Below are 15,679 nucleotides of genomic sequence, written 5' to 3'. Positions count from 1 at the left end.
ATAAATTGGCCTCTGAGCACTGCTTTTGCTGTGTCCCAGAGGTTTTGATAGGAAGTATTTTCATTCTCATTGCTTTGTATGAATTTCCTTATTCCCTCCTTGATGTCTTCTATAACCCAGTCTTTTTTCAGGAGGGTATTGTTCATTTTCCAAGTATTTGGTTTCTTTTCCCTAGTTTTTCTGTTATCGATCTCTAGTTTTATTGCCTTGTGGTCTGAGAAGATGCTTTGTAATATTTCGATGTTTTGGACTCTGCAAAGGTTTGTTTTATGACCTAATATGTGGTCTATTCTAGAGAATGTTCCATGTGCACTAGAAAAAAAAGTATATTTTGCAGCAGTTGGGTGGAGAGTTCTGTATAAGTCAATGAGGTCAAGTTGGTTGATTGTTGTAATTAGATCTTCCGTGTCTCTATTGAGCTTCTTACTGGATGTCCTGTCCTTCTCCGAAAGTGGTGTGTTGAAGTCGCCTACTATAATTGTGGAGGTATCTATCTCACTTTTCAATTCTGTTAAAATTTGATTTATGTATCTTGCAGCCCTGTCATTGGGTGCATAAATATTTAATATGGTTATGTCTTCCTGATCAATTGTCCCTTTTATCATTATATAGTGTCCTTCTTTATCCTTTGTGGTGGGTTTAAGTCTAAAGTCTATTTTGTCAGAAATTAATGTTGCTACTCCTCTTCTTTTTTGCTTATTGTTTGCTTGATATATTTTTTTCCATCCTTTGAGTTTTAGTTTGTTTGTGTCTCTAAGTCTAAGGTGTGTCTCTTGTAGGCAGCATATAGATGGATCGTGTTTCTTTATCCAGTCTGTGACTCTCTGTCTCTTTATTGGTGCATCTAGTCCATTTACATTCAGCGTAATTATAGATAAATAAGTTTTTAGTGCTGTCATTTTGATGCCTTTTTATGTGTGTTGTTGACAATTTCATTTTTCCACATACTTTTTTGTGCTGAGGCGTTTTTCTTAGTAAATTGTGAGATCTTCATTTTCATAGTGTTTGACTTTATGTTAGTTGAGTCGTTACGTTTTTCTTGGCTTTTATCTTGAGTTATAGAGTTGTTATACCTTTTTGTGGTTACCTTATTATTTACCCCTATTTTTCTAAGTAAAACCTAACTTGTATTGTTCTATATTGCCTTGTATCACTCTCCATATGGCAGTTCAATGCCTCGTGTATTTAGTCCCTCTTTTTGATTATTGTGATCTTTTACCTATTGACTTCCATAATTCCCTGTTATGTGTATTTTTTTTAATTAATCTTAATTTGTTTGTTTTTGTGATTTCCCTATTTGAGTTGATATCAGGACGTTCTGTTTTGTGACCTTGTGTTGTGCTGATATCTGATATTATTGGTTTTCTGACCAAACAATATCCTTTAGTATTTCTTGTAGCTTTGGTTTGGTTTTTGCAAATTCTCTAAACTTGTGTTTATCTGTAAATATCTTAATTTCGCCTTCATATTTCAGAGAGAGTTTTGCTGGGTATATGATCCTTGGCTGGCAGTTTTTCTCCTTCAGTGTTCTGTATATGTCGTCCCATTCCCTTCTTGCCTGCATTGTTTCTGCTGAGTAGTCTGAACTTATTCTTATTGATTCTCCCTTGAAGGAAACCTTTCTTTTCTCCCTGGCTGCTTTTAAAATTTTCTGTTTATCTTTGGTTTTGGTGAGTTTGATGATAATATGTCTTGGTGTTTTTCTTTTTGGATCAATCTTAAATGGGGTTCGATGAGCATCTTGGATAGATATCCTTTCGTCTTTCATGATGTCAGGGAAGTTTTGTGTCAGGAGTTCTTCAACTATTTTCTCTGTGTTTTCTGTCCCCCCTCCCTGTTCTGGGACTCCAATCACCCACAGGTTATCCTTCTTGATAGAGTCCCACATGATTCTTAGGGTTTCCTCATTTTTTTTAATTCTTTCATCTGATTTTTTTTCAGCTATGTTGGTGTTGATTCCCTGGTCCTCCAGATGTCCCAGTCTGCATTCTAATTGCTCGAGTCTGCTCCTCTGACTTCCTATTGCATTGTCTAATTCTGTAATTTTATTGTTAATGTTTTGGATTTCTACATGTTGTCTCTCTATGGATTCTTGCAACTTATTAATTTTTCCACTATGTTCTTGAATAATCTTTTTGAGTTCTTCAACAGTTTTATCGGTGTGTTCCTTGGCTTTTTCTGCAGTTAGCCTAATTTCATTGTAATGTCTTTAAGCATTCTGTAAATTAGTTTTTTATATTCTGTATCTGATAATTCCAGGATAGTATCTTCATTTGGGAAAGATTTTGATTCTTTTGTTTGGGGAGTCAGAGAAGCTGTCATGGTCTGCTTCTTTAAGTGGTTTGATATGGATTGTTGTCTCCAAGCCATCACTGGGAAACTAGTTTTTCCAGAAAATCCGCTGACTGGTACGCTGGCTCCAGGCTCTGAAAACAATCGCTGCTTCCCCGTATTAGTTCGTTCTCCGTCTCTAAATCTGTGTTTGTTGTTCAGGGTTCGTAGATTGTTATGTATGTGATCGATTCACTTGTTTTTCCGTGTCTTTGTTGTAAGAGGGATCTGAGGTAGCGTCTGCCTAGTCCGCCATCTTGGCTCCGCCTCCTTGTTGAGGGTTTTTGCATCTAAGTTCATGATGGATATAGATCTGTAATTTTCTATTTTTGTGGTGTCTTTACCTAGTTTTGGCATCAGGGATATGGTGGCTTCATAGAATGAGTTTGGTAGTATTCTGTTCTTCTCTATTCTCTGAAATACCTTTAGTAGTAGTGGTGTTAACTCTTCTCTGAAAGTTTGGTAGAACTCTGCAGTGAAGCTATCCGGACCAGGGCTTTTTTGTTGTTGTTGGAAGTTTTTTGATTACCTTTTCAAACTCTTCTTTTGTTATGGGTCTATTTAGGTGTTCTACCTCTGTTTGTGTTAGCTTACATAGGTAGTGTGTTTCTAGGAATTCATCCATTTCTTCTAGGTCTTCCAATTTGTTTGAGTACAGTTTTTCATAGTAATCTGATATGATTCTTTTAATTTCAGTTGGGTCTGTTGTAATATCGCCCATCTCATTTCTTATTCGGGTTATTTGCACCCTCTCCTGTTTTTCTTTTGTCGGTTTGGCCAATAGTTTATCAATTTTGTTGATTTTTTCAAAGAACTACCTTTTGGTCTTGTTAATTCTTTCAATTGTTTTTCTGTTTACTGTTTCATTTAGTTCTGCTCTAATTTGTATTATTTGTTTTCTTCTGGTGCCTGAGGGTTTCTTTTGTTGCTCTCTTTCTATTTGTTCAAGTTGTAGGGATAGTTCTTTGATTTTGGCCCTTTCTTGTTTTTGGATGTGTGCATTTATTGATATAAATTGACCTCTGAGCACTGCTTTCGCTGTGTCCCAAAGGTTCTGATACGAAGTGTTTTCATTCGTATTGGATTTTATGAATTTATTTATTACATCCTTAATGTCTTCTATAATCCAGCCTTTTTTGAGCAGAGTATTGCTCAGTTTCCAAGTGTTAGATTTATTTTCCCTGATTTTTCTGTTATTGATTTCCACTTTTATGGCCTTATGGTCAGAGAAGATGCTTTGTAGTATTTCAGTGTTTTGGATTCTGCTAAGGCTTGCTTTATGACCTAATATGTGGTGTATTCTAGAGAATGTTCCATGTGCACTAGAAAAGAAAGTAGACTTGGTTGCTGTTGGGTGGAGTGTTCTGTGTATGTCTATGAGGTCAAGTTGGTTGATTGTGGTATTTAGATCTTCCCTGTCTTTATTGAGCTTCTTTCTGGGTGTCCTGTCCTTCACTGAAAGTGGTGTGTTGAAGTCTCTTACTATTATTGTGGAGCTGTCTATCTCACTTTTCAATGCTGTTAGAGTTTGTTTTCTATATCTTGCAGTCCTGTCACTGGGTGCATAAATATTTAATATGGTTATATCTTCTCGGTATATTGTCCCATTAATCATTAGTGTCCTTCCTTATCCTTTATGATGGATTTAACTTTAAAGCCTGTTTTGTCAGAAATTAATATTGCCACTCCTGCTCTTTTTTGATTGTTTGCTTGATATATATTTTTTCCATTCTTTGAGTTTTAGTTTGTGTCTCTAAGTCTAAGCTGTGGCTCTTGTAGGCAGCATATAGATAAATAGATAGATCGTGTTTTTTAGTCTATTCTGACAATTTCCATCTCTTTATTGGCGCATTTAGTCCATTTACGTTCAGCGTAATTATGGATAGGTATGCATTTAGTGCTATCATTTTGATGTCTTTTTTTTGTGTGTTGTTGACAGTTTCTTTTTCCCACTTAATTTTATGTGCTGATAGATTATATATTGTCCTTTCCTCATATTTGTTGTTGTTGATTTTGATTCTGCTGAGTATTTTTTCTTGTATTTTATTTTGATGAGTTGGATAGTTTGTCTTCTTTGTGGTTACCTTATTATTTACCCCTATTTTTCTAAATTTAAACCTAACTTTTATTTCTTTGTTTGCTATATCTTCCTCTCCACATGGAAGATCTATGATTACATTTCTTAGTCCCTCTTTATTTTTTTAATGTTGTCTTCTTTTATGTAGTAACATGGCTGTTTCCCTTTTTTGTGCTTCTTTTTTAAAATATTGCTTTGTTTTTTTGATTTCCCTGTCTGGGTTGACTTCTGATTGCTCTGCCCAGTGTTCTAGCCTTTGGTTAATACCTGATATTATTGATTTTTTAACCAAAGAACTCCCTTTTGTATTTCTCATAGTTTTGGTTTGGTTTTTACAAATTTCCTAAACTTCTCTTTATCTGGAAATGTCCTAATTTTACCTTCATAAAAAAAAAAATTTTTTTTTTTTTTTATTTAAGAGACAATTTTGCTGGATATATGATTCTTGGCTGGCAATTTTTCTCCTTCAATTTCTTAAATAAGTTATCCCATTGCCTTCTTGCCTGCATGGTTTCTGCCGAGTAGTCTGAGCTTATTCTTATCGGCTCTACTTTGTAGGTGACTTTTCGTTTATCCCTAGCTTCCCTTAAAATTCTCTATTTTTTTCCAGCAAGTTTAATTATAATATGTCTTGGTGACTTTATTTTAACATCTACCTCGTGTGGAGTTCGATGATCATCTTGGATAGATATCTTCTCATCTTTCACAATATCAGGGAAGTTTTCTGCCAACAAATCCTCAACAATTTTCTCTGTATTTTCTGTTATCCCTCCCTGTTCTGGTACTCCAGTCACTCCTACGTTATTTCTGTTGATAGAATCCCACATGATTCTTAAGGTTTCTTCATTTTTTAACATTCTTTTATCTGGTTTTTCTTCAAATATATTAGTGCCAAGTGATTTATCTTCAGGATCAGAAATTCTGGCTTCTACTGGCTCGATTCTGCTCTCTGACTCTCTATTGAGTTGTCTACTTCTGTAATTTTATTGTTAATCGTCTGAATTTCTGTTTGCTGTCTGTCTATGGATTTTTCCAGCTTATGAAATTTTTCATTATGTTCCTGAACAATCTTTCTAATTTCTTCAATTGCTTTATCTTTGTGTTCCTTGGCTTGTTTTGTGTATTGCCTTATTTCCTTCCTGATGTCTTGAAGGGTTCTGTATATTAGACTTTTGTATTCTGCCTCTGGTAATTCCAGGAACTCACTTTCATCTAGACGATCCCTGGATTTTTTGTTTTGAGAGCTTGTTGAGGTGATCATGGTCTGTTTCTTTATGTGACTTGATATTGTCTCCGTGCCTTCTATAAGTTATTATATTAGTTTTTGCTTGCTTACTGTGTCATAGCTTCTTGTTTTGTTTTGTTTTGCTATACCGAAATGGGTTGCTTGAGTGAGCTGGCTTGATTATTTTCACCTTTGGAACTCTGATGTCCTGTCCCCAGATAGCTAGAGCTGTTATCAGGTATATCATTCTACGAGTTCATTCAGTTTTCTTGTATGAATTCAGCTCAGGTGTCCAGGTAGCTGATCATCAAGTGTGTGGTACAGCCTCTGTCCTACAGTCTTAGAGGGGCAGGGGTGATTGGCATATATACCTGTATCTGATTGCAGCAGGGGGTCATGCTCTGAGCAAGGCAGGGGGCTGAGAACGACCCCCAAGTGTCTCTGAGGAAAACATGTCCCTGTTCCCTAAAGCGTGCATGTGGGTGGGTTCTGCAGACGGACCATGTACACCCAACGTTTTTGGTTGTAAGGACTGGATGTCCTGGGTGGAACTACCAGTGGGCTACCATTACTTAGGCCCCTGATGTGAGGACCCTGTTTTATAGGCAAAGCAATGTCAAACATCAAACACCCACCTCTCCACCACACAGGTGAAACAGTTGGAGTCTGCTAACAAGGGCCTATTCTCCTAAAATAGGCCCACACAGGTCCATGCAGAGGGGAAGGGTGCTCAAAGTCCACGGACCATTCATGCCTGGACAGGAGCCACTTCTCTCCTGAGCTCCCCTGGTTAGTGGAGCTGGAAAATTTTTTTCCCCACAATTGCAAATTTTTTCCTTCTCCAAGGCCGGGAGGATGGCTCTAGGCACTCAATAGAGCCTATCTCAGATCCAGGGAATTCAGCTGCTGAAGCCAGCTTTGGGGTGGGGGTGCACGGCAAAATATATGCAAGTACTTAGCTTTTGCTGAGAGTGCCGTTCTTCTCTGGCTCCAGAGGTGTGGGTAGGCTGTGTGGCTGGCTGCCTCTCCCTGAGGAAACTGCAGCCAAAGGTTAGTACCAGCCCGCTGCTGCTGCTCCAGGAATGGTGCCTGAGGGCTCCCTGTGATTCAGGTCAGGTAAGTCCTCTCCGCTTCTGAACCATCTCTTCCTCCCCCTGCCCTTCTGTTCGTTTTCTAAGCTTGCCTTTGATGCTCAGGGCTCCTAGGTTGTCATAAATATACTCGATTCACTTGTTTTTTCAGGTCTTTGTTGTAAAGAGAGCTCACCGGAAGCGTATGTCTATTCCGCCATCTTGGCTCTGCCACCAATTAAACATTTCTGAATCAAGAAGTCACAATTTCTTTTAACTAATGTGATTTTTCCATACCATGAACCAAAACTCATAAGCAATAACCCCTTTCCTCCCCCCTTAGTCTTATACACCTGGTAACCACTAATAAACTTTTCTCTATACATTTGATCCTTAAATCCATATTTTTGCCTATTCCAAAGAAAGGTGATCCTATCAAATGTGGAAATTTTCAAAAAAAATATCATTAATATCACACACAAGTAAAATTTTGCTGAAGATCATTGAAAAGCAGTTTCAGCAGTACATTGACAGAGAACTGCCAGAAATTCAAGCTGGATTCAGAAGAGGAGGTGGAACTAGGGATATCGCTACTATGTCAGGTGGATCCTGGCTGAAAGCAGAGAATACCAGAAGGATGTTTACCTGTGTTTTATTGCCTATGCAAAGGCATTCGACTGTGTGGATCATAACAAATCGTGGATAACAATGGGAATTCCAGAACACTTAACTGTGCTCATGAGGAACCTGTACGTAGATCAAGAGGCAGCCATTGAAACAGAACAGGGAGATACTGCATAGGTTAGAGTTACCAAAGGTGTGCATCTGGGTTATATCCTCTCACCACACTTAATCTGTATGCTGAGCAAATAATCCAAAAAGCTGGACTGTATGAAGAAGAACGGGGCATTGGGATAGTAGGAAGATTCATTAACAACCTACGATATGCAGGTGATACAACCTTGCTTGCTGAAAGTGAAGCGGGCTTGAAGCACTTACTGATGAAGATCAAAGACCACAGCCTTCGGTGTGGATTACACCTCGATATAAAACAAAAATCCCCACAACTGGACTAATAAGCAGCATCATGAGAAACGGAGAAAAGATTGAAGTCAAGGATTTCATTTTACTTGGATTCACATTCAACACCCAAGGAAGCAGTAGTCAAGAAATCAAAAGATACATTGCACTGGGCAAATCTGCTGCAAAAGACCTTTTTAAAGTGTTTAAAAGCAACGATGCTACCTAAACGACTAAGGTGAGCCTGACCCAAGCCATGGTGTTTTTGATCACCTCATATGTATGTGAAAGCTGGACAATAAATAAGGAAAACCAAAGAAGAATTGACATCTTCGAGTTATGGTGTTGGCAAAGAATGTTGAATATACCATGGACTGCCAAAAGAAGGAACAAGTCTGTCTTGGAAGAAGTCCAGCCACAATGCTTCTTAAAAGCAAGGATGGCAAGAGTTCATCTCACATACTTTGGGCATGATATCAAGAGGAACCGTCCCTGGAGAAGGACATCAAGCTTGGTAGAGTAGAAGGTCAGTGAAAAAGAGGAAGACCCTCAATGAGATGGATTGACACAGTGGCCACAACAATGGGCATGAGGATGGTTCAGGACTGGGCAGTGTTTTATTCTGTTGTACATAGGGTCACTATGAGTTAGAACGAGCACAACGGCACCTAACAACATACATTTGCCTGTTCTTATCTGTTCATATAAGCGAGGTCATACAATATGTGTTCTTTTGTGATTGACTTATTTCACTTAGTGTGATGACTTCAAGCTCCATCCATGTTGTAGCATGTACCAAGACTTCATTTCTTTTACTAGTATTCCATTGTATGTATGTACCACATTTTGTTTATCTTTTTTCATTGCTGTGGTTTTCACAATTGTTGCTGTCATGGATTGAATTGTGTGCCCCCAAAATATGTGTCAACGTGGCTAAGCCATGATTTCCAGTATTGATTGGTCATCTTCCATTTTGTGTTTTAATACAATTTTCCTATGAGTTGTAAATCCCAATCTCTGCCTGTGGTTAATGAGGCAAGATTAGTTTACATCAAAGAGGATTAGGGTGGAATGCAACCACCTTACTCAGGTGACTGCCCTGATCCAATGTAAAAGGAGTTTCCTTGGGATGTGGCCTGCACTACCTTTTATCTTACAAGATATAGAAGGAAATAGAAACAAGCAGAGAGATAGGGGCCTCATGGCGCCAAGAAAGAAGGGACAGGAGTGGAGCAAGTTCTTTGGACTTGTCTCTGCACTGTGAGGCTTCTAGACCAGGGAAAAATTGACAACAAGGACCTTTCCTCAGAACGGACAGAGAAAGCATTCCTCAGGAGCTGGGGCCCTGAATTCCGGCTTCTCCCAGACTGTAAAGAATAAATTTCTGTTCATTAAAGCCATCCACTTGTGATATTTCTGTTATAGCAGCACTAGTTAACTAAGAGAGTTGGTATGCCTGAGTACAATTCTTTTGTTAATTTCTTTTGTAGTTTCCTCTATTTTCCTATGGTCATTTGGTTATCTATTTGGCATCACAAATATATCTAAAACAGAACTCCTGCTTTTGTGTTCACTGTCAAAAAACAACTCCCACAACTGAACACTATCACAATAAAAACCCACCCTCTTCCAGTCCTTCCCATCTCAGTCACGCCACTACTCTCCACCAGTTGCTGAGGCCTTACCCTAGGAGTCATCTTTGATTCCTCTTTCTTCTTCACCACGCATCCCACCCACATATATCCCATGTCTCAGCACCAAGTTCTGTCCTCTCTACCTCCAAAATGCCTCCTGGAGTCTGGGATTCTGTGTATGTAACAAGCACCTCGTGTGATTCTAACATAGGAGATTCCTGGATCACACTTAGAGAAACACTGAGAAGCATTCTCTCTTGCTCTCAATTGAGGAGTAAACTTTTCGTCTTTGATAAATGTTGGGGTTTCTCAATAAGGAAACATTAGATGAAGATATGTTTTTTGGACTTTTTGAAATAAAGGTCACTTCCATGATTCCGTTGTAGTTAATCAGTAGAAATCAATAGCGACAACTGGGAATACCATACTGGATTTATCTCCAGTACAGATGACAGATTGAAATTTTATATTTAATGAACAGGAAGTAGTTAAGAGCTGGGCCTAGAGCCAGTGTTTCATTCCCAGGCCCTTAATTAGCTTTATGTGATCTTGCATGGTTACTTGTCCTTCTGAACCTCCAGGTTCCTTATCTACAAAGTGAGGATAACATTTTCTAGCTATAGAGCTGTTAGGAAGATTGAATGAAATAACATATGTAAAGCACTTGGCACCGTGCTTGGTTTTTATGCTGCTGCGACTATGACTGTGTTGACAATAAATATTGCTACTTCTACTATACCGCTGGTGCCCTGGTGGTGCAGTGGTTAAGAGCTTGGCTGCTAAGAGAAAAGTGGGCAGTTTGAATCCACCAGCTGCACCTTGGAAACCCTACAGGGCAGTTCTACTCTGTTATGTGGGGTCACTTTGAGTCAAAATTGACTTGATGGCAGCAGGTTTACTATAGCACTTGTAGAACTTGTGGTCTTGAGGTCACAAATATCCTACAACCAGCAGAGGGCAGTAAAGCAGCACAAGAGTCAAAGAAGCATTTTGGAGATGTACCAGATTTACCAAAATTCTCTCTTTCTTGTCGTACTTTTCATTCTAATGTAGGGGGGAGATGGACTATCTTAGTGAACCTTCTTGTGTTTGAGACTCACTACCGTTTATTGAAGAACGACGGTGCATCCAGAGCTACTCAATGTTTGTAAATATTTGCAGTCTAGATCTTCTAATATCCTTCACGTTCTGGTCCCAGGGGCCTCCTTTCCCAATGAGAGAAGTGGGCTAGGTGTTTGGTGTTTAAGCCTGGTCCCCAGAGTCCTTGAGTTGCCTCAGGACTGTCAGGGATGGAATGCAGGAGTGCATGCAGACTGGCAGGGCTCCGATTGTCTTCCCCTGTTCTCTTTGGTGTTTGCTTATTTTATTTCGCTCTTAACTGTATTATTTCCTTCCTTTCACTTCTCTGGGTTTACTTTACTCTTATTTTGCTAGTTTTTTTTTTTTTTTTACCTCAAAATTCAGCTTATTGATTTTAGACCTTTCTTCTTTTATAGAATAAGCATTTAAAACCATAAATTTCCCTCTAAGCACTGCTTTAGCTGCATCCAACAAATTTTGATGTATTGAATTTTCATTATTATTCCATTTAAAATAATTTCTAGTTTTCCTTGTGATTTCTTGGACTGTTTTTAAGTCAACTGTTTAACTCTACATTATTGGGATTTTTCTAGATATAATTAATTTAATTCCATTGTGGCCAAAGCATATGCTGTGTATGATTTTGGTCATTTTAAATTTTTTAATTAATTGAGATTTGTTATGGCCCAGCGTATGTCCTATTTGCTGAAAGTACTATCCTTGAAAAGAATTTATACTCTGCAGCTGCAAGGGTACTGCTCTATAAAAATCAATTAGATCAAGGTGATTGATAGTGTTATTCAGCTTTGTTGTTACTAACAATTGTAAGCGTATAGCAAATATGCCACTCGGGCTATGTAGTACATATGGGAAGAGGGAAAGGTTGAAAAAAAAAAAAAACTTCTTTAAGTTTGCTATTTCAGAACCCTGACTTTATAATTTACATCAAAGCTTTCTATGTGTAAGTACTAATGATTAGAGTTAAAGGCTAGGATAATTATAGCTAAGGTATGGGGTTATTGCCATCCCAGTGGGAGGAGAATTAGCTAAAAGCAGGAAGAATTAGTGGAGTTAGATTTATGGCAGTCTGAGACATGGCTGGATCTGCTGTTCAGTGAGTCAGTTGTGTCATGGCAAGCTTGCTAGACAGTCTCACCTAGGGAAGAACGAGAATTTGCCATCCCTCAGCCCCCATCATGTGCAATCATCTTTACCCACATAGCTCATTTTCACTCTTTAAGACAACTTTGTAGGTAGGTATTATTATCTCCAGTTCTCAATGAAGAAACTGAGATGGGGTAATTAGATTGTCAGGTTCATGAGGTTAGAGAAAGTGACATAAACATGCTTTATTTTCTTTAAAATCTTGTTTGATACTTTTCCTTTCTGGGTCACTGTGAGTTGGAATCGACTCCATGGCAATGGATTTGGTTTGATTTGGTTTGGTTTTCTTGGACATGAAAAGTATCCTTCCCAACTCCTTTGAAATTAAGTGGGGCCATGTGATTAGTTCTTATGAGATAGGAGATGAAGCAATAAAAATGCCCTACCCAAGGCTTCAGTGTCTCACTTCCCCTCATGCTGAGATGATGGCGGTACAAATAGAGAAAGCCTTAATTGTTGAATCACTGCTGAAGGAGAGTTGCCCTACACTTGCTTGGATGTTTTCTTTTTAAACAGGTTGCCTGAACTGATTCTATACTGCTGTTAATTGCTGTTACCTAAATCCTCTAAATTGGTTTGCAAAATTTTAAGTGCAGGCATGTATGTGCATTTTTAGGTGGCTAGAAACATTAGAGTTTAGGCTGCTAACCAAAAAGTCAGCAGCTCCAGTCCACCAACTGCTTTTTAGAAACCTTATGGGTCAGTTCTGCTTTGTTCTATTGGGCCTGTATGAGTCAGGATCAACTCAACGGTGACAGGTTTGGTTTTGTTTGGTTTAGAAACAACAGGAGGAGCTCTGGTGGTGCATAGGTTAGCACTGGGCTGCAAAATGAAAGGGCGGAGGTTCGAACCAACCTAATAGCTCCGTGGGAGAAAGCCCTGTCAATCTGCTCCCGTAAAGATTATAGCCTAGGAAACCCTATGGGGATGTTCTATTCTGTCCTACAGGGTTGCCATGAGTAAGAAAGGACTTACCTGCACACAACAACAACAGAAAGAATACAGCTTCGTTGTCAAATATGGTAGCCACTAGTCATATGTGGCTGTTTAGATTTAAATAAATTAAAATTAAGCATAATTAGCAATTCAGTTCCTTAATCACACTAGCCACATTTTAAGAGCTCAGTAGCCCACTTCTACTAGTAGCTACCATATTAGACAGTGTAGATTATGGAACATTTCCATCATCTTAGAAAGTTCTGTTAGACAGTGCTGCTATAGAGCTTTCATCAGTTTTCAAAGGAGCTTGGTCACAAAAATTAAAACAAAGAAACAAAAACATTGAATTGGCACATGGGGTCACTATGAGTCAGAATCAACTTGAAGCCCCAACAACAAGAGTTGCCTCACAGTATATAAGTATAGCATTGACCCTAAGAGATGGGCTATGCCTGTGTTCATGACGACTAGGAAAGGTCTGGAATATGAAATATAAGGACCCAAAGCATAATGTCTGGCCTCTCAGACTGTGGGTAAAGGAAAGTTGGAGGCTTCCTATGTGGGGAGCCTTGGTCACTTTTTTGTGATGTACGAGGGAAATCAGGGAGAAGCATTTTTTAGAGAAGCAAATCACCATGCCCAGAACAATGATAAGAAACAGGCAATTTCTTTACAGAATAAGTTTTTGACGGACACAGAATCAGGAGAGTTTTACCAAGGGCAGGTTTGGATGTGCAAGACTCTTTGAAGGAAGTAGACTCTTCCTATTCATTCATTTATCTATTTGAGAGATATCTATTGTCTACTTTGTGCCTAGGAAGAAGGACCCAGCAGTCTACTTCTGAAAAGTATTAGCCAGTGAAAACCTTATGAATAGCAGTGGAACATTGTCTGATATAGTGCTGGAAGATGAGCCCCCCAGGTTGGAAGGTACTCAAAAGATGACTGGGGAAGAGCTGCCTCCTCAAAGTAGAGTCGACCCTAATGATGTGGATGGAGTAAAGCTTTCTGGACCTTCATTTGCTGATGGGGCATGACTCAAAATGAGAAGAAACAGCTGCAAACATCCATTAATAATTGGAATCTGGAATGTATGAAGTATGAATCTAGAAAAATTAGAAATCATCAAACATGAAATGGAATGCATAAACATGGATATCCTAGGCATTAGTGAGCTGAAATGGACTGGTATTGGCCATTTTGAATCAGACAATCATACAGTCTACTATACTGGGAATGACAACTTGAAGAGGAATGGTGTTGCATTCATCGTCAAAAAGAACATTTCAAGATCTATCCTGAGGTACAATGCTGTCAGTGATAGGATAATATCCATACGCCTCCAAGGAAGACCAGTTAATAAGACTATTATTCAAATATACGCACCAACTACTAGGGCCAAAGATGAAGAAATAGAAGATTTTTATCAGCTGCTGCAGTCTGAAGGTGATCAAACATGCAATCAAGATGCATTCATAATTACTGGTGATTTTAACGCAAAAGTTGGACACAAAGAAGAAGAATTAGTAGTTGGAAAATATGGCCTTGGTGACAGAAACAATGCTGGGGATCGAATGATGGAATTTTGCAAGACCAATGACTTCTTCATTGCAAATACCTTCTTTCACCAACATAAACAGCCACTATACACCTGGACCTTGCCAGATGGAACACACAGAAATCAAATTGACTACATCTGTGGAAAGAGACGATGGAAAAGCTCAATATCACCAGTCAGAACAAGGCCAGGGACCGACTGTGGAACAGACCATCAATTGCTCCTATGCACGTTCAAGCTGAAACTGAAGAAAACCAGAAGAAGTCCACGAGAGCCAAAATATGACCTTGAGTATATCCCACCTGAATTTAGAGACCATCTCAAGAATAGATTTGATGCATTGAACACTGGTGAACGAAGACCGGACAAGGTATGGAATAACATCAAGGACATCATACGTGAAGAAAGCAAGAGGTTATTGAAAAGACAGGAAAGAAAGAAAAGACCAAGGTGGATGTCGGAGGAGACTCTGAAACTTGCTCTCAAACGTCGAGCAGCTAAAGCAAAAGGAAGAATTAATGAAGTAAAAGAACCGAAGATTCCAAAAGGTGGCTCGAGAAGACCAAGTAGAGTATTATAATGACATGTGTGAAGAGCTGGAAAAGGAAAACCAAAAGGGAAGAATATGCTTGGTGTTTCTCAAGCTGAAAGAACTGAAGAAAAATATTCAAGGCTTGAGTTGCACTAGTGGAAGATTCTATGTGGAAAATATTAAATGACACAGGAAACATCAAAAGAAGATGGAAGGAATATATAGAGTCATTATACCAAAAAGACTTAGTCGATGTTCAACCATTTCAATAGACAGCATATGATCAGGAACTGACGGTAGTGAAGGAAGAAGTCCAAGATGCTCTGAAGGTATTGGCGAAAAACAAGGCTCCAGGAATTGATGGAATATCAATTGAGATGTTTCAACAAACGGATTCAGTGCTGGAGGTGCTCACTCGTCTATGCCAAAAAATATGGAGGACAGCTTCCTGGCCAACTGACTGGAAGACATCCATATTTATGCCTATTCCCAAGAAAGGTGATCCAACTGAATGTGGAAATTATAGAACAATATCATTAATATCACACACAAGCAAAATTTTGCTGAAGATCATTGAAAAATGGCAGCAGCAGTATATCAACAGGGAACTGCCGGAAATTCAGGCCGGTTTCAGAAGAGGGCATAGAACCAGGGACATCATTGCTGACATCAGATGGATCCTGGCTGAAAGCAGAGAATACCAGAAGGATGTTTACCTGTGTTTTATTGACTATGCAAAGGCATTCAACTGTGTGGATCATAACAAATTATGGATAACGTTGTGAAGAATGGGAATTCCAGAACACTTAATTGTGCTCATGAGGAACCTGTATGTAGATCAAGAGGCAGTTGTTCGGACAGAACAAGGGGATACTGATTGGTTTAAAGTCAGGAAAGGTGTGTGTCAGGGTTGTATTCTTTCACCATACCTATTCAGTCTGCACGCTGAGCAAATAATCTGAGAAGCTGGACTACATGAAGAAGAATGGGGCATCAGGATTGGAGGAAGACTCACTAACAACCTGCATTATGCAGACGACACAACCTTG

This window comes from Loxodonta africana, chromosome 1 (assembly GCF_030014295.1).
Source record: "Loxodonta africana isolate mLoxAfr1 chromosome 1, mLoxAfr1.hap2, whole genome shotgun sequence".
In the NCBI taxonomy this organism is placed as follows: Eukaryota; Metazoa; Chordata; class Mammalia; order Proboscidea; family Elephantidae; genus Loxodonta; species Loxodonta africana.
This window is presented reverse-complemented; position numbering follows the sequence as displayed.